The sequence below is a fragment of the Triticum urartu genome, chromosome 5A (genome assembly GCF_056163025.1).
Source record: "Triticum urartu cultivar PI428250 chromosome 5A, HENAU_Tu73, whole genome shotgun sequence".
Classification (NCBI taxonomy): Eukaryota; Viridiplantae; Streptophyta; class Magnoliopsida; order Poales; family Poaceae; genus Triticum; species Triticum urartu.
Window position 1 is genome coordinate 31,793,769 of NC_141877.1, and position 22,848 is coordinate 31,816,616.

Here is a 22,848-nt window from a genome sequence, read left to right on the forward strand (position 1 = left end):
ACCCATGGAGAGGTAGCTCGCACAATCATAATGGCACCAAGAATGGTAATGGGAATGGAGGAAGCAACGGCCAGAACCGTACAAACCCATCAACGCCAGCCAAGAGAGACCTAAGCCAAGTCACTTGCTTTAAGTGCCAGAAGACCGGACATTATGCCAATGAATGTCCTGAAGCCCAGAATGGAAATGGCAATGGAAGCTCTAGGAAGAAGCCGAACCCTTTCAACAGGGGACAGGTGAACCACGTAAATGTGGAGGAAGTTGAAGCCCAGCCCGATGCAGTAATAGGTAAGTTTTTGGTTAAGTCATTTACTGCACTCGTTCTTTTTGATACTGGTGCATCGCATTCATACATATCAAGGGGATTTGTGGATAAGTATAAACTGCCAACCCAAGCCCTTAGGTCACCCATGTTAGTAACCTCGCCTGGATTAGAGTATATGGCTAGTCTATGGTGTGATCGGTTACCATTAAGGATTGGTAACTACGTATTTCCCTCAGACCTAATAGTATTGGGATCTCAAGGATTGATTGTGATATTAGGCATGGATTGGTTATCAAGGTATGAAGGGAACATTGAATGTGCCAGTACGTCAATTTTGCTTACCACCCCAGAAGGGAGAAGGATCAAGTATGTATCCCGGCATGTGCCGAAAAGGACTCAAGTAAATTGCCTAATAGGAGTTGTGCAGGAGGAAGTACCAGTAGTGAAGGATTTCCCTGATGTATTTCTAGAGGAGTTGTCAGGCATGCCACCGGATAGAGATATTGAGTTTTTGATTGAGCTTTTGTCAGGCATGGGGCCAATATCTAAGAGACCATATAGGATGCCCGCAAAGGATTTGGAAGAGATTAAGAAGCAGATTAAGGAGTTGCTGGATAAAGGGTATATCCGCCCAAGTTCATCACCTTGGGGATCATCAGTACTTCTAGTAGAGAAGAAGGATGGATCGTTAAGGATGGTTGTTGATTATCGAGGATTGAATGAAGTAACCATCAAGAACAAGTACCCACTACCGATGATCAATGATCTGTTTGATTGATTGCAAGGAGCTAAGGTATTTTCCAAGATCGACCTGCGATCGGGATACCATCAGTTGAAGATTCGAGAACATGATATACCTAAGACGGCTTTTACCACCAGGTATGGGTTATACGAGTATACCGTTATGTCATTTGATCTGACTAACGCACCTGCATATTTTATGAACATGATGAACAAGGTGTTTATGGAGTTTTTGGATAAGTTCGTCGTAGTGTTCATTGATGATATCCTAGTTTACTCGAAGGATGAAGAGGAGCATAAGGAGCATTTGCGTTTGGTACTTGGTAAGCTCAGAGAACATCAGTTATATGCCAAGTTTACCAAATGTGAGTTTTGGTTGAAGGAAGTTGGATTCCTCGGACACGTTATATCTGGAGAAGGTATAGCAGTAGATCCCACTAAGGTTGACACTGTGACAAATTGGGAAGCGCCAACAACAGTTGGAGAGATCCGGAGTTTTCTTGGACTTTCAGGATACTACCGGAGATTCATTGAAAATTTCTTGAAGATTGTGAAACCTATGACAGAGTGGTTGAAGAAGGATATTGCGGAGTATGTAGCAGTTTGTGATGTATGTCAGAGAATAAAGGCAGAGCATCAGAAGCCAGCAGGATTGCTACAGCCATTGTCGATACCCGAATGGAAGTGGGATAAGTTAGGCATGGATTTTATTACAGGATTGCCCAGAACTCGTTCAGGCTATGACTCGATATGGGCTGTAGTCGATCGTTTGACAAAGGTAGCTCATTTCATTCCAGTGAAGACTACCTATACCAGTGCAAAGTTAGCAAAGATATACATGACCAGGATCGTATGTCTGCATGGAGTTCCAAGGAGCATTTTATTAGATAGAGGAACCCAGTTTACCTCAAAGTTCTGGAATTAGTTGCACGAAACTTTGGGTACCAGGCTAGAGTTCAGTACAGCCTTCCATCCGCAAACAGATGGAAAGACCGAGAGAGTCAATCAGATTTTGGAGGATATGCTGAGAGGTTGTGCGCTAGATTACGGATCTAGTTGGGACGAGAATTTGCCATACGCTGAGTTCTCCTATAACAATAGTTATCAATCTAGTTTGAAAATGGCCCCTTTAGAAGCCTTGTACGGAAGGAGGTGCAGGACCCCATTGTCGTGGGATGAAGTTGGAGACCGACAGTTGTTTGGACCGGATCTGATTAAGGAGTCTGAACAGAAAGTAAAATTGATTTGCGATAGGCTCAAGGTAACCTAGTCCAGGCAGAAGAGCTACGCAGATTCAAAACGCAAGGAGAAATTTTACGAAGTCGGAGACCGAGTTTATCTTCGAGTATCTCCACTTCGAGGAGTTAAGCGTTTTGGAGTTAAGGGAAAGTTAGCGCCACGTTTTGTAGGACCATACAAAGTTTTGGAGCGTATGGGAGAAGTAGCTTATAAGTTGGAATTGCCTGAAGGATTGTCAGGAGTTCACGACGTGTTCCATGTTTCCCAGTTGAAGAAGTGCCACGTAGAGATGGCTGATATACCACTGAGAGACACAGTGCCGCTGGAAGCGATTCAGTTGGACAGTGATTTGACCTATGAGGAGAAACCAGTCAAGACTCTTGAATATGCCAGCCGAGTCACCCGCAGCAAGGTTATCAAGTTTTGCAAAGTTCAGTGGAGCCACCACACGGAGGATGAAGCCACCTGGGAACGAGAGGAAGATCTGTTGAAGGACCACCCTCACCTATTTTCTAGCCAACCCGAATCTCGAGGGCGAGATTCATCTTAAGGGGGGTAGGTTTGTAACATCCCCAATTTTCAATTTGGAATGTTATACAATAGATCATCATTGCATATCATACTTATTGCATTTTGGTTGATCCTAGAAATTTCACGCAACTCAAGGACCCTCGGAGAGAGTTGGGGAATTCATTATTTTCATATTTGAGTTTTCTCAAATTTTGAAAATAGGATCATTTGATTTTATTTATTTTATCTTCAATTATTTCTATTATAAAAATTATGAGAGAGGGAATAAAATGATTTCCCAAAAGAAAGAAATATTTAGGATTTAATAAAAAATCAAATAAGATTTTAATTTGGTTTTATTTGCTATTTTATTTGAATTTAGGAAAAATTGCACATTTTCAAAAATTGCATTTAGGGCCAAGAAAATGTTCATCCTGTCCTAAATATTTTATTTAGACGGTGAGAATTTGTTTTGGCATTTTTAGAATTTTATTTATTTCTCTAGAATTTTTTTAGCCGCATCGATATTGTTTTTTAAAAAAAGAGACCCCGCGCCCGACTGGGCCAACGGCCTAGCCGAGCAGGCCGGCCCAGCCGCCGCCGCCATCGCCGAGTCCGGGAAGGACCCGCCTCCCGAGGCCGCCCCCTTCCCCAAGTCGCCGCCTCCCCCCCCCTTATACCCCCGCCGGACCCCCTGGAGCCGCCCCACCGCCGCCGCCTCCCCACGCCGCCACCGTCATCGCAGCCGCCGCCCCGCGCCGCCTGCCTCACGCCGCAGCCCCCGCCTTGCGCCGCCCGCCGCCCCGCACCACCCGCCGCCGCCTAGAGCCCCGCCGGAGTATCGCCGGAGCCCCGAGCCGAGGTAGCCGCCGACGCCGGTTTTCCGAGAAAAGCTGTTTTGGTTTTTTTAGAAAACCCGAGTTTTTGTTTTTTAAATAGATCGGTTTATCCGGTTTATTTATTTAGCGAGCGTTCGCTCGTTCGTTCGTCTTACCGAACGCGTTCATCGTTTAGTTCCAGTTAACGAACGTTCGTTCGTTAACCTGTTCATCGTTTTTCTTTTTCTTGGATTAAATCCATGATTTTTCTGATCGCGATTCCTGATCCGATGTTCGTTTTAGTTTAACTTTTCGCTCGTTTGTCGGAATCAGGCGATTCAAGCACCTGGAGTTTAGTCTCGAAACCCTCTTTCCGTTTAACCAACTCAAACAAGTTTTTGCCTCAGTAAAAATTACCCTAGATCCAGAATAGTAAACGAAGCCTGTTTCTTTTGCCGTTTGTCTTTCGTTGCTTTGTTCGATTTGGTTCTTTTTGCCAACCGGAGTTCTTAAGTTGAACTTTATGGTTAGATCTCTTATTCGAGTTTTACCTGTGCATTAGTTGAGTACTTATTGTATGCTTGTTTGTTTGCGATAGAGTATCCGGAGTGCGCCGCTTGCTACTTCGAATCGCTAGGTTTCACAGATCATCAGCAAGGCAAGTAACACTTTGATCATACCTCCTATTACCCAGTTTTATTGCATTAGATCAATCCTCACACATTGCATGATTAGGATCTAATTAAATTGTGGGTTTGGGAAGTAGATGAGGTAGTACCTATTACCTGTTTATTATCAAACCTTTGGGAGTTACTTCTACATTTGCTTATTATGCCATGCTATGCTAGTAGACGTGGATTGGGCGAGTGAAATCCATGATATATGTGAGTTTGTTAAATTAATGGTTTATCTAAGGTGGCAACTTAAATACACATCTAGGTGGATTGAGGCACCTGGGTATTCCAGCGATTGCCTGTTTTTCTTTTGGACCGCCACCCAGGCTCAAAGGGATCATGAGATTATTCATGCTAGAAACTTCCATGTGCAGCCACAAGCTACTATGGGCTCTAGCATAGTTGACTAAGTCGTGCGAACTCTTACAGTGGTAGGCTAGCAGATGTAGGGGATGTAGGTGGTACGGTCTACCCATCATAAGGTGCTAGCGCTTCTAAAAGACTATGTCTCGGTCATCCGTTTCTCAAACACCATGTTGTGCGAGAATCCCAACGGGGGAGATCGAGTCTTGTGGGGAAAAGTGGCAAACCTCTGCAGAGTGAATAAACTAATCATGATTAGCCATGTCCCCGGTTATGGACATCTTGAGTATCTAGTACCTGGATTATCATGTGAATCTCAACATGTTACTCTAATTAATTTTGTTGGGTTTTTAATGATGATGCTTAATTGGGATTGAGAATGCTGTCAACCATTCTCAATGTTTAACAACTACCATGATAGTTAAATAAAATTTATTCCTTTGCAGTAAGGAAAATTTGGATTTACGCAAAACTGTAACCATAGAGCTTTCCACCAGCCAAATATGCATGTAGTATAGTTTTATTGTTCCATCATTCTCTATGTGTTACATTGCCAGCATATTCCATGTGATGACCCGTTTCGGGCTGCAACATTCATGTTGCAGACTTTTCAGACGACGAGTAAGGTGCCTTTTAGGTCGTGGTTCTATACTCAGTGATGCCGTTGGAGTTGATGGACTCACTTATATTCCAAGCCTTCCGCTGTTATCGCTGCCATATTTATTGTAATAAGTTCTCTTTTGAGACACTCGATGTAATAAGTGTGTGATTGCTACTCTGTTATAAATCCTTCAATTATTGTGTGGTGTCAGCATTACTGATCCAGGGATGACCCCTGAGCACAGAGATTGGACCGTTTAAGGTCTGGTCGCTACAATATCCTTCATTGACCGTGAGAGCTTGTGATGGGCTAAGTTGGGACACCCCTGTAGGGTTTTGAACTTTTGAAAGCCGTGCCCGCGGTTATGTGGAAGATGGGAATTTGTTAATATCCAGTTGTAGAGAACTTGAGACTTAACTTAATTAAAATGTATCAACCACGTGTGTAGCCGTGATGGTCTCTTTTCGGCGGAGTCCAGGAAATGAACACGGTCTTGTGTTATGCTTGAACGTAAGTAGTTTCAGGATCACTTCTTGATCACTTGTAGCTTCACGACCGCTCCGTTGATCAGTAGTGGAGCCCAGTTGGGACGATCGGGGATCTAACATTTGGGGTTGTCTTCTTTTATTTTGGTTCCGTAGTCGGACCTTTGTTTATACCTTGGATGATGTATGGATTATTTATGTATTGTGTGAAGTGGCGATTGTAAGCCAACTCTTTATCCCTTTTTTATTCAGTACATGGGATTGTGTGCAGATTACCCCTCTTGTGACAAACCTACCATGCGGCTATGTGTAGGATCGAAAGTATGTCTAGAGGGGGGTGATTAGACTACTTGACCAAATAAAAACTTAACCTTTTCCCAATTTTAGTTCTTGGCAGATTTTAGCTATTGTAGGACAAGTCAAGCAATCATCACATAATTCAAGCAAGCATGCAAAGAGTATATTGGCAGCGGAAAGTAAAGCATGCAACTTGCAAGAATGTAAAGGGAAGGGTTTGGAGAATTCAAACGCAATTGGAGACACGGATGTTTTTCCCGTGGTTCGGATAGGTGGTGCTATCCTACATCCACGTTGATGGAGACTTCAACCCACGAAGGGTAACGGTTGCGCGAGTCCACGGAGGGCTCCACCCACGAAGGGTAATGGTTGCGCGAGTCCACGGAGGGCTCCACCCACGAAGGGTCCACGAAGAAGCAACCACCCACGAAGGGTCCACGAAGAAGCAACCTTGTCTATCCCACCATGGCCATCGCCCACGAAGGACTTGCCTCACTAGCGGTAGATCTTCACGAAGTAGGCGATCTCCTTGCCCTTACAAACTCCTTGGTTCAACTCCACAATCTTGTCGGAGGCTCCCAAGTGACACCTAGCCAATCTAGGAGACACCACTCTCCAAGAAGTAACAAATGGTGTGTTGATGATGAACTCCTTGCTCTTGTGCTTCAAATGATAGTCTCCCCAACACTCAACTCTCTCTCATAGGATTTGGATTTTGTGGAAAGAAGATTTGAGTGGAAAGCAACTTGGGGAAGGCTAGAGATCAAGATTCATATGGTAGGAATGGAATATCTTGGTCTCAACACATGAGTAGGTGGTTCTCTCTCAGAACATATGAGTTGGAATTGTGTATGTGTTCTGATGGCTCTCTCCACGAATGAAGAGGAGGTGGAGGGGTATATATAGCCTCCACACAAAATCCGACCGTTACACACAGTTTTCCAATCTCGGTGGGACCGAATCAACAAACTCGGTCGGACCGAAAAGGTAAACCTAGTGACCGTTAGAGATTTTCGGTGGGACTGACATGCAACTCGGTAGGACCGATATGGTTAGGGTTTGGGCATAACGTAATCTCGGTGAGACCGATTACACAAACTCGGTGAGACCGAGTTTGGTAATAAGCTAACCAGAGAGTTGGTCAGGCAAACTCGGTGGGACCGATTTGCTCTTTCGGTGAGACCGAAAAGTTACAAAAGGGAAACAAAGAGTTTACATTGCAATATCGATGGGACCGGTTCGCTCTTTCGGTGAGACCGAAAAGTTACGAAAGGGAAACGGAGAGTTTGCAATCCCATCTCGGTGAGACCGAGATCCCTATCGGTAGAACCGAATTGCTAGGGTTTGGCAGTGGCTTATGACATGTGAAACTCGGTGGCGCCGGATAGAAAGAATCGGTAGGACCGAGTTTGGCTTAGGGTTTAGGTCATATGTGGATATGGGAAAGTAGTTGAGGGTTTTGGAGCATATCACTAAGCACATGAAGCAAGAGGCTCATTAAGCAACACCTCATCCCTCCTTGATAGTATTGGCTTTTCCTAAAGACTCAATGTGATCTTGGATCACTAAAATATAAAATGAAGAGTCTTGAGCTTTTGAGCTTGAGCCAATCCTTTGTCCTTAGCATTTTGAGGGTTCCACTTTCACATCCATGCCATGCCAATCATTGAGCTTTCCTGAAATAGTCATCTTGGAATAGCATTAGCTCAATGAGCTATATGTTGTTATGAATTACCAAAACCACCTAGGGATAGTTGCACTTTCACTATGCCTCTAAGTCATGCCCCGACACGTGGGAGATATAGCTGCATTGTGGGTGTTACAAGTTGGTATCAGGGCCATCCCCGACTTAGGAGCCCCCTGCTTGATCGAATCCTAACATTGCTGAGTCTAGAACAAAATGTTTTGAGTCTTAGGATTATATATATAGGAGAGTAGGATTCTTTTTACTCCTTAGTCCCTTCATCGCTCTGGTGAGGCCTCCTGACATAGAAGTTTTGACCCTTCTCTCCTCAAATTTCACAAATTTTTTTAGGATCACGCGAGTATCTTGGAATCATTCCGATGGTTTTGTGACGAGAACATTGTTCTTGGTGCCTCCTGACATTTAGGGGTTGTGGCAGTGTCCCGGGGAGTTGAGCTCCGAGGTGTTGTTGGCACAATTTTATCGTTGCAGTTCTGGAATACCTGAGTTCGCCGACATCGAAAATATCTTTTATGTAGTTGTTGGTGAGATAACCTCAACGCCACCCAGTACTGGGGCGGGAGTTCGGGAGTATTGCCATAACTCGTATAACGGATGCTTTTCGAAGGTTGAGGTAAATGATTTCCGAAGTTTTCTTGGTTATGTGTTGAAGGATGGATACAGCTGGATGTAGGAATTGTTAGTTTGGGTGAGATATTATGCTTCCCCTGTATCCCCAACACCTGATTACATAACCAGAAAGTTTCGGGAATTTATAAGTGGTAATTCAAGTAGCTCCTAGAATTTCTTTCCAACAGACACATGATACGATTTGGGGTCTATCATATGTTTGTTTCGGCTTATTCTGCAAGCCAATCTTTTTTTGTTTTTGTTGTGGTATTCGAGTTGCTTCAATGTCAAGTGTTGATTCCATACCTTTTCCTAAGCAGTGTTCTCATACTTCTATGTGAATACCAATCCTTCTTGATAATCGAGATTGTCATGTTAGTCCTTTTTCAACCGGCGTGTTTCTCTTCAAGTGGATCCGATCATTTTCAACATCCACAAGATCAATTCTAAGTTTTCTCAACGGTGTTTGTTTCATCCATCCCAAGTTGCCTTTGTTTTCCCGCCCACCCACCCTTTTTCTTCAAGGACTCAAATTTCTTATTCAAGTATCCTTTTATTGATGGGAAGTCTCTCCATGTTTTTCCGTCAGTGTTCTTATCTGGTGATTCTTAGGAAGATACTAACGGAGCTTCAAGTTTATTATTCTTCGTTCTTTTTTTTTCTTGTCCGGTGGATTCAATTCAAGCTTTGGTGTTGATCATATTCTTTTCCTTGTTTCAAATGTTTTCTCATGTCGGTGCACCTCTTAATCATCCATTTCTCGCTATTCAATTGTTCCGGAGTGCCGAAGATATCTCAGAAGATTCACGTTTCCATTCTCAATCCGTTCAAGTTATTTCGAGGTTGTTATCTCATACAAGCCATTTAATTCAACCGGTGCAATCTCTCTTTTAAATCATTTCAATGGTGTTTCTTTTGAGTGGGCCCTAACCCATAGGTCTTTTCCCAGGATCTTACCTGACTCCTTTATTTTCCCGGTGTTACTCTCAAATTTTTCCAAGTTTGACGTAAGAATGAATTATCATCAGTCAAATGTTTTTCTCCAAGATCTTTCAATTTTTTTCATTGTTGGTTCAACCTTTCTAATTTCCATTCCGGAGTGCCTCAACAATTCATGGTGGTGTTTCTCATCGGCATTCTCAGATTTTGAAGACCGAAGAAGAGTTCCTCTTAAATTCTTACCCATTCTTCCAAAGATGCGAAGTTCAAGCTTGATGCCATCCTTTCATAATTGTTTTCGATTGCGAGAATCCTTTTCACCCTTCCGGAGCAATGCATGAGTCTTTTCGGTTTGATTCTTCGAAGGCCATCATTTCGGGTTTATTCATTCTCAGCTTTCAGCTCTCATTCTCCAAATCTTACCGGTGCATCGTTCAAGTATTCTCTAATCAACTCAGGATCTCTTCGTTCACTTGTATCTGAATTCCCTCAAGTATCTTCATTCTTTTTATTATTCTTCCCGATGAATTGTGCCTTTGCTACGTTCATTTTCAATTCTTACGGTGGATCGTTGAAGACCTTCCCAAGTTTGCGCCATATCTATCTTAATCCTTTCTACGAGAATAAGTAGTATGCCAAATCCGTTGCTTGTCATCAATTTAAATTGGTGAAGGATACGCATAAAGTAATTCTTATTATTGTTTCATCCAAGTGATCTAATTTCTTCTTTCCAGAGTTGTTCACCATGTCACATTCTCAGTTCCAGATGCTTCATCTTTTCTTTCCGGAGTTCCAAGTTTTTCTTGGTTATATCATCGCAAAGCTCCATCTAAATCATTGCAAGGATTCACCATGTGTTTTAAACTTCTCTTTCTTTTTATCATCCTTTTATTGCCGGAGTTCTTCATGGAGGCTCTTCTTGGTGATTCGTCAAGGATTCCTTCCATTTCTTCATTCGTTCTTCAAGATTTCTCTCAGAGTTAAGATCTGCCAAGATATACTCTAAAATAAACATGGTGTTCAACACATGACTTATTTGAGGAGTTCAACCATTCTTCATCTTGCATCCGAAGTGCAATTCTTCCTACATTATCTTTGAGGTGGTGTTATGTCACTCTTGACAATTTCCCTTCGTGTGTCATGATTCAATAGTTGTCAAGAATGAGATATTTAAAACCATCAATTTCTTCGAGGATGAGCTCTTCTCAATCCATCAATCTCTTCGTTGAAGTTATCTTGGTCTATATTTCACTTAAAGTGTTCCCTAAGGACTGTTGCTATTTATGGTGGTTATAAACGACCCAAGTTCTTCATTTACCCTTCCGGTGAAATAAGTTTCTCGTCTCCTTGTTGATATCAATCCAATCTATTGTTTTCATTAGTGGCAGAATTTTGCCTCAATTTTGAGATGCTTTTCATAAGCCCACTATAAGCTTATTCGTTTCGTTGTTGGTTTTCCAACAATTCCGTTATAACCTTCTTGGAAGGGTGTTTTCCAAGCTCAATTGTGGCAGAAGTTTTCGTTTTCTTCTCCATTCTATTATTCCAATGATCGATCTTCTATTTTTTCTCCCGGAGGCTTTGTGATGTTGCTCTTTTCAATCATCATTTCGAATTGTGAGGATCGTGTTCTTTTCATGCTTATCCAATTAAACGGAGTGTTGTGTCATCTCCTCAAGTTCTTTTCATCTTATCAATTCTTGCATCTCCTTTCAGTCGGAGTGCTGCCCAAATTATATCATTGTTATTCCTTCTCTATCTTGTTTCATGATGCTCACTGTCGTGCGTGAGTAATTCCATCGTAGGCTTGCTGGACAGTGATGGGTTGGATGAGATTTATCATGTAATCGAGTTAGTTCTATTAGGGTTTGATCCCTAGTATCCACTATGTTCTGAGATTGATGTTGCTATGACTTTGCTATGCTTAATGCTTGTCACTAGGGCCCGAGTGCCATGATTTCAGATCTGAACGTATTATGTTTTCATGAATATATGTGAGTTCTTAATCCTATCTTGCAAGTCTATAGTCACCTATTATGTGTTATGATCCGTTAACCCCGAAGTGACAATAATCGGGATACTTACCGGTGATGACCGTACTTTGAGGAGTTCATGTATTCACTATGTGTTAATGCTTTGGTTCGGTACTCTATTAAAAGGAGGCCTTAATATCCCTTAGTTTCCAATAGGACCCCGCGCCACGGGAGGGTAGGACAAAAGATGCCATGCAAGTTCTTTTCCATAAGCACGTATGACTATATTCGGAGTACATGCCTACATTACATTGATGAACTGGAGCTAGTTTTGTGTCACCCTATGTTATAACAATTGCATGAGGAATTGCATCCGACATAATTATCCATCATTGATCCATTGCCTACGAGCTTTTCATATATTGTTCTTCGCTTATTTACTTTCCCGCTGATACTGTTACAATCACTATAAAACCAAAAATATTACTTTTGCTACCGTTACCACTATTATCATATTACTTTGCTACTAAATACCTTGCTGCAGATATTAAGTTTCCAGGTGTGGTTGAATTGACAACTCAGCTGCTAATACTTGAGAATATTCTTTGGCTCCCCTTGTGTCGAATCAATAAATTTGGGTTGAATACTCTACCCTCGAAAACTATTGTGATCCCCTATACTTGTGGGTCATCAAGACTATTTTCTGGCGCCATTGCCGGGGAGCATAGCTCTATTCTTTGAGTCACTTGGGATTTATATCTGGTGGTCACTATGAAGAACTTGAAAGATCAAAGAACCAAGATTTTTCCCTCAACTATGAGGGGAGGTAAGGAACTGCCATCTAGCTCTGCACTTGATTCACCCTCTGTTTTGAGTAAACTTGCGACACCTACTCCTGCTATTCATTCTGATATGTCGCATGTTATTGATGATGCCACTTCTGCTTTGCATGATACTTATGATGAAACTACTTCTATGCTTGATAATACTGTGCCACTAGGTGAATTTCTTGATGAACAACTTGCTAGGGTTAGAGAGAATGAAATTATTGAAACTGATAATATTGATGAAAGTGATGATGAAGATTCTCCCCCTAGATATGAATTGCTTGTTGTGCCTGAGGGTTATGTTATGGATGAAGAAACTGCTAGAGACTTCTTAGCTTGCAATGATAGATCTGATCTTAAGAAATTATTATCTAAGCTTAAAGAAAAATCCTTGAATGTTAGAATGAAATATGACCCTGCTTTTGCTACTTCACCTATCTTTATTACTGATAAGGATTATGATTTCTCTGTCGATCCTGAGTTAATTATTTTGGTTGAATCTAATCCTTTTTATGGCTATGAATCTGAAACTGTTGTGGCACATCTTACTCAATTAAATGATATAGCCACCCTGTTCACTAATGATGAGAAAACTCGCGATTACTTCATCCTTAAGTTGTTTCCGTTCTCATTAAAGGGTGATGCTAAAACATGGTTTAATTCTCTTGATCCTGATTGTGTGCGTAGTCCCCAGGATATGATTTATTACTTCTCTACTAAGTATTTCCTCGCTCACAAGAAACAAGCTACCATAAGGGAAATATATAATTTTGTGCAAATTGAAGAAGAGAGTCTCCCACAAGCTTGGGGAAGGCTTCTCCAATTACTTAATGCTTTGCCTGATCATCCTCTCAAGAAAAATTAAATACTTGATATCTTTTATAATGGACTAACCGATGCTTCCAGAGACCACCTGGATAGTTGTGTTGGTTGTGTTTTCAGGGAAAGAACTTTTTATCAAGCTGAATTGCTATTGAATAATATGTTGAGTAATGAAAATGAGTGTACACTTCCTGAAACAACTCCTAAGCCAACTTCGAAGAAAAGGGGTATTCTATTTCTCAGTCCTGAAGATATGCAAGAGGCAAAGAAATCTATGAAAGAAAAAGGTATTAAAGCTGAAGATGTTAATAATTTACCACATATTGAAGAAATACATGGTCTTGATAACCCGACACAGGTAGTAAAGGTAAATTCTCTCTATAGATTTGATGAAGGTGATATTCCTCGTTATAAGTCTGCTAGCCAATGCTTTGATGAGTTTGATAACTTTATTGTTAAACAAGAAAACTTCAATGCTTATGTTAGTAGACAATTGAACCGCAATGCTGATATGCTAGAACACTTGAGTGATTATATGTCTAGAGTTAAAGGTGAACTTAAACTTATTAGTAAACATGCTTCTATGGTTACCACTCAAGTAGAACAAGTACTTAAGACTCAGAATGATTTGCTCAATGAATTAAATAATAAGAAAAATGATAATGTTGTTAGAGTTATGACTAGAGGGGGTAAAATGACTCAGGAACCTTTGTATCCTGAGGGCCATCCTAAGAGAATTGAGCAAGATTCCCAGAGAACTAATATAGATGCACCTAGTTCTTCTAAGAAGAATAAGAAAAATGATAGGACTTTGCACGCTTCTACTGAACCTCTTGTTGACACACCTGAGAATCCCAATGATATTTCTATTTCTGATGCTGAAACACAATCTGGTAATGAACATGAACCTAGTGATAATGTTAATGATGATGTTCATGTTGATGCTCAACCTAGCAATGACAATGGTGTAGAGATTGAACCTGCTGTTGATCTTGATAACCCACAATCAAAGAATCAACGTTATGATAAGAGAGACTTTGTTGCTAGGAAGAACAGTAAAGAAAGAGAACCATGGGTTCAGAAACCATGACTTTTCCTCCTAAACCATCCAAGAAAAAGGATGATGAGGATTTTGAGCGCTTTGTTGAAATGATTAGACCTATCTTTTGTGTATGCGTTTGACTGATATGCTTAAAATCAATCCTTATGCTAAGTACATGAAGGATATTGTTACTAATAAAAGAAAGATACCGGAAGCTTAAATTTCCACCATGCTTGCTAATTACACTTTTAAGGGTGGAATACCAAATAAACTTGGAGATCCAGGAGTACCAACTATACCATGCTCCATTAAAAGAAACTATGTTAAAACTACTTTATGTGATCTTGGAGCCGGTGTTAGTGTTATGCCTCTCTCTTTATATCGTAGACTTGATTTGAATAAGTTGACACCTACTGAAATATCTTTGCAAATGGCTGATAAATCAACTGCTATACCTGTCGGTATTTGTGAGGATGTGCCTGTTGTGGTTGCAAACGTTACTATTCTAACGAATTTTGTTATTCTTGATATTCCCGAGGACGATAGTATGTCGATTATCCTTGGTAGACCCTTTTTGAATACTGCAGGGGCTTTTACTGGTTGCAACAAAGGCAATGTCACTTTTCATGTTAATGGTAATGAGCATACGGTACACTTTCCGAGGAAACAACCTCAAATCCACAGTATCAATTCTATTGGAAAATTTTCAACAATTACTATTGGAGGTTTTGAATTTCCTCTTCCTACTGTCAAGAAGAAATATGATATTCTTATTATTGGGGACGTGCATATCCCCGTTGAGGTAACCTAGTGTTACTCCAAATTTCTCCGGTTCCATGCGATTCAGAATGAGTTTGTTAACAAGACTTGATCATGAGATGGATGAAGTTAGAAAGCACAACCTTCTGTACCCTCCTTTTACTTTCTGTTATTTATCTTAAATAAAGCAAAAATAGTATTTTTCTGTCTGTTTTCTGAATTATCCTTGTACTAAAAAATACCCCGAAAATAAAAGTTCTCCAAATGCCCTGAAAATGAAATATGATTTTTTTCCAGAATATTTAAGGATTTTAGGCACTGAGACCACAGCAGGGGGAGCAGCCACGTGCCCACGAGGGTGGAGGGCGCGCCCACCCCCTGGGCGCGCCCCCTGAGTTAGAACACGGGTTTGAGCTGGTGGATGATTTTTTCTGGAGCAACACGAAGTGTATGGGTGCAAGGATAAGTGGAGGTGACCCCCTACCACGTGGGTCCCCTCCACTTATCCTTGCACCCATACACTTCGTCTTGCTCCAGAAAAAATCATCCACCAGCTCAAACCCGTGTTCTAACTCATCCTGCTGCCATTTTCGATCTCCTTGCTCAAAGCTCCATTCACAAAAAAAATTTGGGGGATTGTTCTTCGGTATGTGACTCCTCCAATGGTCCAATTAGTTTTTGTTCTACTGTTTATTTATCGCAAATTTTTGCTGCTTAGGTGACCCTATTCTTGAGCTTGCATGTCAAATTTATGTGGTCAAAAGTAGTTCTAATGCATAATATGGCCTCTAGGCACTTGTAGGAGTAGTTGCTATCAATCTTGTTGAGTTTGGTTCACTTTTATTTTTGAGTTACTAAAAAAATTCAGAAATTTTCAGAAAAAGATGAAGAGATACTTGAGGGGCTCATCGAGCCGAAGCTCTAAGGATAAGCAAAGTGAAGAAAATAAGAAGCCCAAGTATAATCTTCCTCGTACTGCGGAGGTTCGGCCTTGTGATGAGTTCTTGAAAGAGGCCGGGATTTATGAAGATTTTTATTATTTGGCTGAGAATGCGGGCCTCAGCGACTTCCTCCACGACCAGCGCGAACATTATCTTTTGCTCACCAATATTTTTGTGCAAAATTTTCATTTCCATGCTAGGAGATAACCACCTTCGGTGGAATTTTATTTATATGATGAGCATAAGGAGATGTCACTTTATGATTTTTGCCGGGTTTGTAGGATACCCTTTGAGGGAAGCATAGAGGAACCACATCGTAATGATGTGGAGGGATTTATTGATGCAAGTGTTGTAGGGGAAACGAGGAAAGTTTCCGATGCAAGAATCACTAGCATACATTTTCCTGTTCTACACTACTTTGCAATATTTGCTAGTAGATGCTTAATTGGTCGCAGGAACTGTGGAAATCTTAGTGCCCCTGATATTGTTATTTTGCGCTACTCACACGATGCTGGACCTAAGAATTCGGAGCCAGCGTCCGGAGAAGAGTCCGGCTTTATGATGATTGCCAGTGACACTACTTCCTTCGACTCTCCCGTACTGGGTTTAGTAGCTACCGATAGTCCGGCGGACTCAGGAAGTCAGTCCTCGGGCATGGAGACGCACTCCGGATCTCAGGCCAGAGCGGAAGTTGGGGTTGCGAATACTTGGAAGATCAAGTCTCCCCGGACGTCAGCGACATAGACCAGGTTTCCAAAACTAATCTGGTGACCTGGCGTGTAGCTGTCAATCTGCTCTAGATGGCCAAGCGAGTTGGCCCACAGTGCGAAGCCGCCGAACACGAAGATCTAGCCGGGGAGTGATATGTCTCCATCGTATCTACTTTTCCAAACACTTTTGCCCTTGTTTTGGACTCTAACTTGCATGATTTGAATGGAACTAACCCAGGGAAGATCTGTTTTCAGCAGAATTGCCATGATGTTATTTTTGTGCAGAAATAAAAGTTCTTGGAATGACTTGAAAATCAATGGAGATTATTTTTGAAATATATAAAAAATATTGGTGAAAGAATCAAGGCCAGGGGGCTCACTGTCGAATCTCGGGTTCCGGCAAAACCCTCAAGGTTCAAACACTAGGGTGCACGCGAAGATCTCCCCCTGCCGATCCACGTCCTAGCTTTGGTAAGATCTCAAGGACTAACTCGACGAACTCGCAACACAAAGGACACATGATTTATACTGGTTCGGGCCACCGTTGTGGTGTAATACCCTACTCCAGTGCGGTGGTGGTGGATTGCCTCTTGGGCTGAGGATGAACAGTATAAGGGGAAGAACAGCCTCCTAAGGTGAGGTGTTCTTGTGCTAGGTGATTATGTGGATGGGTTGAATCTAGGTCTCCGATCTAAGATCAGCTCTCCTCCTAGCTATGGTGGTGGATAGTCCTATTTATAGAGGCTCTGGTCCTCTCCTCAAATATTGAGCGGGAAGGGAGCCAACAACGGCCAATTTGAAAGGGGACAGATAGTACAGCTTATCTTGACAAAAGCAGTCTTCGCCTGCCAAAGGCTTTGGTGGTGACGCTGTCTTGGGCTCCACGGTGACCTCCGTCCTACCGTCATGCTGGTCTTGGTCTCGTTGCACCGATATGGGAACCTTTGCTTGACGCCTCGGTACTCCGCGCCTGCACTTACTTTCTTAGCACCAAAGAGGAAACAAGGACACTGTGCGCACTGGCGCCCGCCTGGCGCCTGCCTGGCCTCGATCGTCATGGCTCACGTCATTGGAACCTCGCGAGGTTTGCCTGGCCTTGATCTCTCCGCCCCTCGCGAGCCAGCCTGATGAGGCCGCTCCTGAGGAGTTCTTATGTCGTCCGCCTCGCGAGGCTTGGCCCCTCCCGAGGGTCTTGAATGCTTGTTGGTGAAGATGGGCCATATGGGCCCACTCGCAGAGCCACGCCGTGTGCCGTAGGCAGACAAGTCTGGGGACCCCCGTTTCCAGAACGCCGACAGTAGCCCCCGGGCCCAAGGCGCGCTCGGGCTTGGCTTCGAGGCGAAGCCAAAGGGCAAGTGCGGAGCGCCGCGGGCCCCAATAGCTTGCGGCCTTGGTCGACGCATGGCGATTGATTGGACGTGGGCGTCTCCGCTTCCCCATGCTGCCTTGATACCCGCCTGGCTAGGCGGCCACCGCGGTCTACACGGTTTCCTTCCCGCTGTTGTCGCGCACTCTCCAATTCTTCCGCTTTCTCGTAGCTCAGCCTCTCCCCCTGATCCGATCTGAGCTCAATCCTCCCATCGCCATGGCACCCGACCAGTCTCAGAAAGGGAAGAGTCATGTGTGCTCCGCCGAGCCACGCCCGACCGCTGAGCCTACCGTTGGCAGGTCGTTGGTGCTCAACCAAGAAGCCATGGACAAGGTGCGTCCCATGCTCGCCTCCAGCTTTAATGAGTGGGGAAGGACGGTGGCCTGGCCTGCATCTCATGCTCGTGTCGACCGGACAGCCACCGAGGTCCCATTCTTCATCGACGCCCTTTGGGCTGGCTTGGTTCCTCCTTTCTCCGCCTTCTTCAACGCCATGCTTGCGCATTATCAGATCCACCTGCTGCACCTTGATCCCCAATCCGTGACCCTTCTCGCCGTCTTCGCATTTGTTTGCGAGGCCATGGTAGGCATTGCTCCTTCCGTGGCCCTTCTCCGCCACTTCTTCTCGCTGCACCTGATTGATCCCCAACAGAGCTCAGGATGCTTGAGCTTTTAGGCCGTGGCGGCGACGACCGACGTGGGGATTGACTTCGAGCTCCCACCATCCACGAGCGGGTTTCGGGCACGGTGGGTATTTGTTGATGTAGGAGTGCTCAGCTCCCTGCTCTCTCCTCCGTCAACGTCCACCATTCCCGACTCCGGTTGGTGCCACCAAAGGCTCACCGATTCGCCTCGCCCCCGTCCACTACAAGAAATATGTTAACTTGTGACCTTCTGTCAATGACCCTGCAAGAATTGGTCGTAAATCTACGACCATTTGAGACCAATTGGTCAAAAGCTATTTAGGGGGCTCCAAACCTTAAACCATAACGACCATTTTGGTCAGATTTCCTTATACGCAATGGTCGTAAAGCAAACAGTACTGCTCCACTGCCTTTTTTCTAGCTGATCATGACCAATATAAATGGTCATGATGTTGTACTGGGTGCCACCTCATTATTTTTGTCTATGTATCATGTACATGTGTCAGATTTTACCTATGTGTCATGTCCATGTGTCAATTTCGGAATATGTACCAGTGGGCACGCCCTACTGACTAGTGGGACCCTCCATGTCAGACCAGCCCCTACTGGTCTGAACTATACAGCTGACAAGTGAGACCCATCATGATCATGCCACACCAGCTCTAGTAGGACCCTAGGACCCGCCATGTGGGATCAGACCTGTTGACTAGTGGAACCCGCTACACAAACCCGCAAATGCTGACTTTGCTGACATAAGGGACCCATAACCCGCCGTGCAGACACGCTGGTACTATGGCCTATGGCCAATAATGCGCAAAAAATAGAGCGTCCAGGGTTCGAACCAGAGACCTCCCGATTAATCCTTCCAAAGCGAACCACCACGCCACCATACACTTCATGATAACAGGCCAAACCGGCTTTTGTTAAACATTACCTCCTGTTGCCGGGCCTGGGCCTTACTAGGACGAGGCCTCATTCTCCCCACCCCTTTTTCTGAACCTTTTTCCGCATTGCCGAGTGGGCCGACGGCCCATAGTCAACAGGAACGAAGAATATCAGTGGGAAATACGTGATTCGCTCAAGTTTGAGTCCACACAAATTTAGGGAGTTCAAATGTTTTTATTAAATCTAAAATGAAATTTCACCATCAACTTTCCATGTAACCTTGGATCGAGATGATCCAAAAATCGATTTGGTTCATCTCAAAGGGATGCATAACATTCGTGTTGGCGTACTTCTCATTTTACGTCATGTTGAGTGCATGATCAACTTTTTCAGCTTTTTTACTTCTCATTTCAGTATAAAAAAATTGAATGTGTGAACAAAAGAATGTTAAATGTTGATAGGAAAAATGTTGACCATGTATTCAAAAATAATGAGAATAGAGAAAATGTGTCTCACGTATATAAAATATGTATACAAAAAATATATAATGTGTACGAAAAAATTATCATGTATCTAAAAAATGTTAATCCAAGCATTTGAAAAATATGTTAAACAATTTTTTGATTAAATGTTGACCATATTTTCAAAAACAATAAAATATATATGGAAAAATGGTTAAATGTGTATAGAAAAAATGTTGGCCATGTATTAAAAATGATAATATTTGAAAATGTTAAATGTGTAAAAAAACAATGTAAAAAGTGTATGAAAAAATGTTGACCATGTATTAAAAATGACGAGAATAGAGAAAATATGTCTCACACATACAAAAAATATATAATGTGTATGAAAAATTTGATGATGTACTTTAAAAATGTTAATCCAAGAATTTGAAAAATATGTACCTAGAAATGATTATGGATGAAAGTTTAAAGGGTCCGCTAGACTGATATCGAAAGGCAAAACTGAGCAAAGTAGACTAGGGGCAAAAATTGCATTTGTTCCTTAAAATATAGCTTTTCAAAGAATAGGATGTGGGATAAAAGTTTAGAGCGTCCGCTAGAGATGCCCTTAATTACCACTATGAAACGGAATATTTATGAAATGTTCAACATGCCAATAAATTTATCCATTTAGTTAAAAAACAAATCTATTCAACATACCAATATTTTTATTCGTGAAAAAGTATTTATACCTTTTCATTTTTAATAATATTAATAACATTAATAACCTTGGGTAGTTTAAACATCACTTTTTTCCATGATGCAAAGGGCATGCACATAAAAGTAATGTCTTTCTAGACATTTTGATATCTTATTTTCATTTTTGTGGGTTCATATGAATTTATTATAAATTTTCAAAGTATTGACCAAATGGTCAAAGGGCACTCGGATGACCTGAGAGAAAAATCAAAGGCAAAACTGAGCAAAGCAGACTAAGGGCATACATTCATATTTTTGTCCAGTGTGGTACTTTGCAAAGAAAGTACCCCCTAGGCTCCTCCTGTTGAGCTGAAAATTTGTAAAGACAGTCTTCTTAGTAGGTGATCGTTCTCAGCCAAAACACACGCCAATTGGCCATGTGCATTTCTTGTACCGCCAATCAAACATTTGGTTGCTAATTCATATTTGAGCATAGTTCGGTCTCCTCGTGAGAAACTTCTGGTGTAATTTTATTCCTAGCACCTATCTGAGGAGTGCCCAACTCACTAGACATGCCTAGGTCACCAGAACGCATGTTAACGCCACAGTCATGCGGTGACCACGCGACGGGCATGCGGCTTTACGCGCTTTAGAGTTGGGGCCCTCGGCTACCGTCCAAACCTCGATGTATCGCCACCAAAACATGTATTTCTGATTAAATAGATACTTATGTAACTATAAATGATTTTTGGAAAAAATAAAGAGCAAACTATAAGGCAGTTGCAGTTCAAATTTGACCCGCTTCCTGCTGAATCGGCGGGAATTTGTCTTTTTCACCAGAGGTGGATCAAGACTTTTGACACCCAACCATTTTGTCAATTGTGCATTAAATATGGCCTAGTGTTTTATAAAATTGATTTGGTTCAATTTTGCAACAAATATATGGTAGGTCCTTCACAAAAAGAACTCAATTCGGGCACTCAAAAAATGGAAAATGAATTTTCCGTGCAAAGAAAATGAAAACTCCCTTAGGCAACATTGTTTGGAATTTCAAGATGCACCCTTCTGCATAAAATTAGATCATCTGAACAAACTATGCCATGAATGTGGCCGTAAGATTGATCATTTGGCTTGAAAACCCTGAATCTTCACACATGATAGCTCATTTCTGAGAACACTTTTTTAAAAAAAATGTCGTATTACAAGTTTATTATTTTTCCTGGAAACTTGGTCACATATAATGACACAATGCGAAGGTTTTCCAATTTTTTGATTTTTTTTGAATTTTTTATACCCGTTTCGAAATGTGATCAAAACGACGGGTTTGACCGTTCCTAGATAGTGGTTGAATCTTGGAAAACTTTCGATGTTTCTCTGATTAAATAGATACTTATGTACTTAGAAATGATTTTTGGAAAAAATAAAGAGCAAACTATGAGGCAGCTGCAGTTCAAATTTGACCCGCTTCCTACTAAATCGGCAGAATTTGTCTTTTTCACCAGAGGTGGATCAAGGCTATTGACACCCAACCATTTGGTTAATTGTGAATAAAATCTAGCCTGGTATTTTAAAAAATTGATTTGGTCCAATTTTGCAATAAATATATGGTAGGTCCTTCACAAAAAGAACTCAATTCGGGCACTCGGAAAATGGAAAATGAATTTTCCGTGCAAAGAAAATCAAAACTCCCTTAGGAAACATTGTTTGAAATTCCAAGATGCACCCTTCTGCACAATATGAGATCATTTGAAGAACTATGCCATGAATGTGGCCATAAGATTGATCGTTTAGCTTGAAAACCATGAATCTTCACGCATGATATCTCATTTCTGAGAACACTTTTTAAAAATAATTGCCGTATTACAAGTTTACTATTTTTCCTAGAAACTTGGTCACATATAATGACACAATGCAAAGGTTTTGCATTTTTTTGATTTTTTTGAATTTTTTATGCCCGTTTCAAAATGCGGTCAAAACGGCGGGCTTGACCGTTCCGAGCTAGTGGTTGAATCTTGGAAAAATTTTGATATTTATCTTATTAAATAGATACTTATGTACCTAGAAATGATTTTTGGAAAAACTAAAAAGCAAACTATGAGGCATCTGCAGTTCAAAATTGACCCACTTCCTGCTGAATCGGCAGAAATTTTTCTTTTTCACCAGAGGTGGATCAAGACTTCTGACACCCAACCATTTTGTCAATTGTGCATTAAATATGGTCTAGTATTTTATAAAATTGATTAGTTCCAATTTTGCAACAAATATATGGTAGATCCTTCACAAAAAAAACTCATTTCGGGCACTCAAAAAATGGAAAATGAATTTTCCATGCAAAGAAAAATGAAAACTCCCTTAGGAAACATTGTTTGAAATTCCAAGATGCACCCTTGTGCACAATATGAGATCATTTGAACAAACTATGCCATGAATGTGGCCATAAGAATGATCATTTGGCTTGAAAGACATGAATCTTCACGCATGATAGCTCA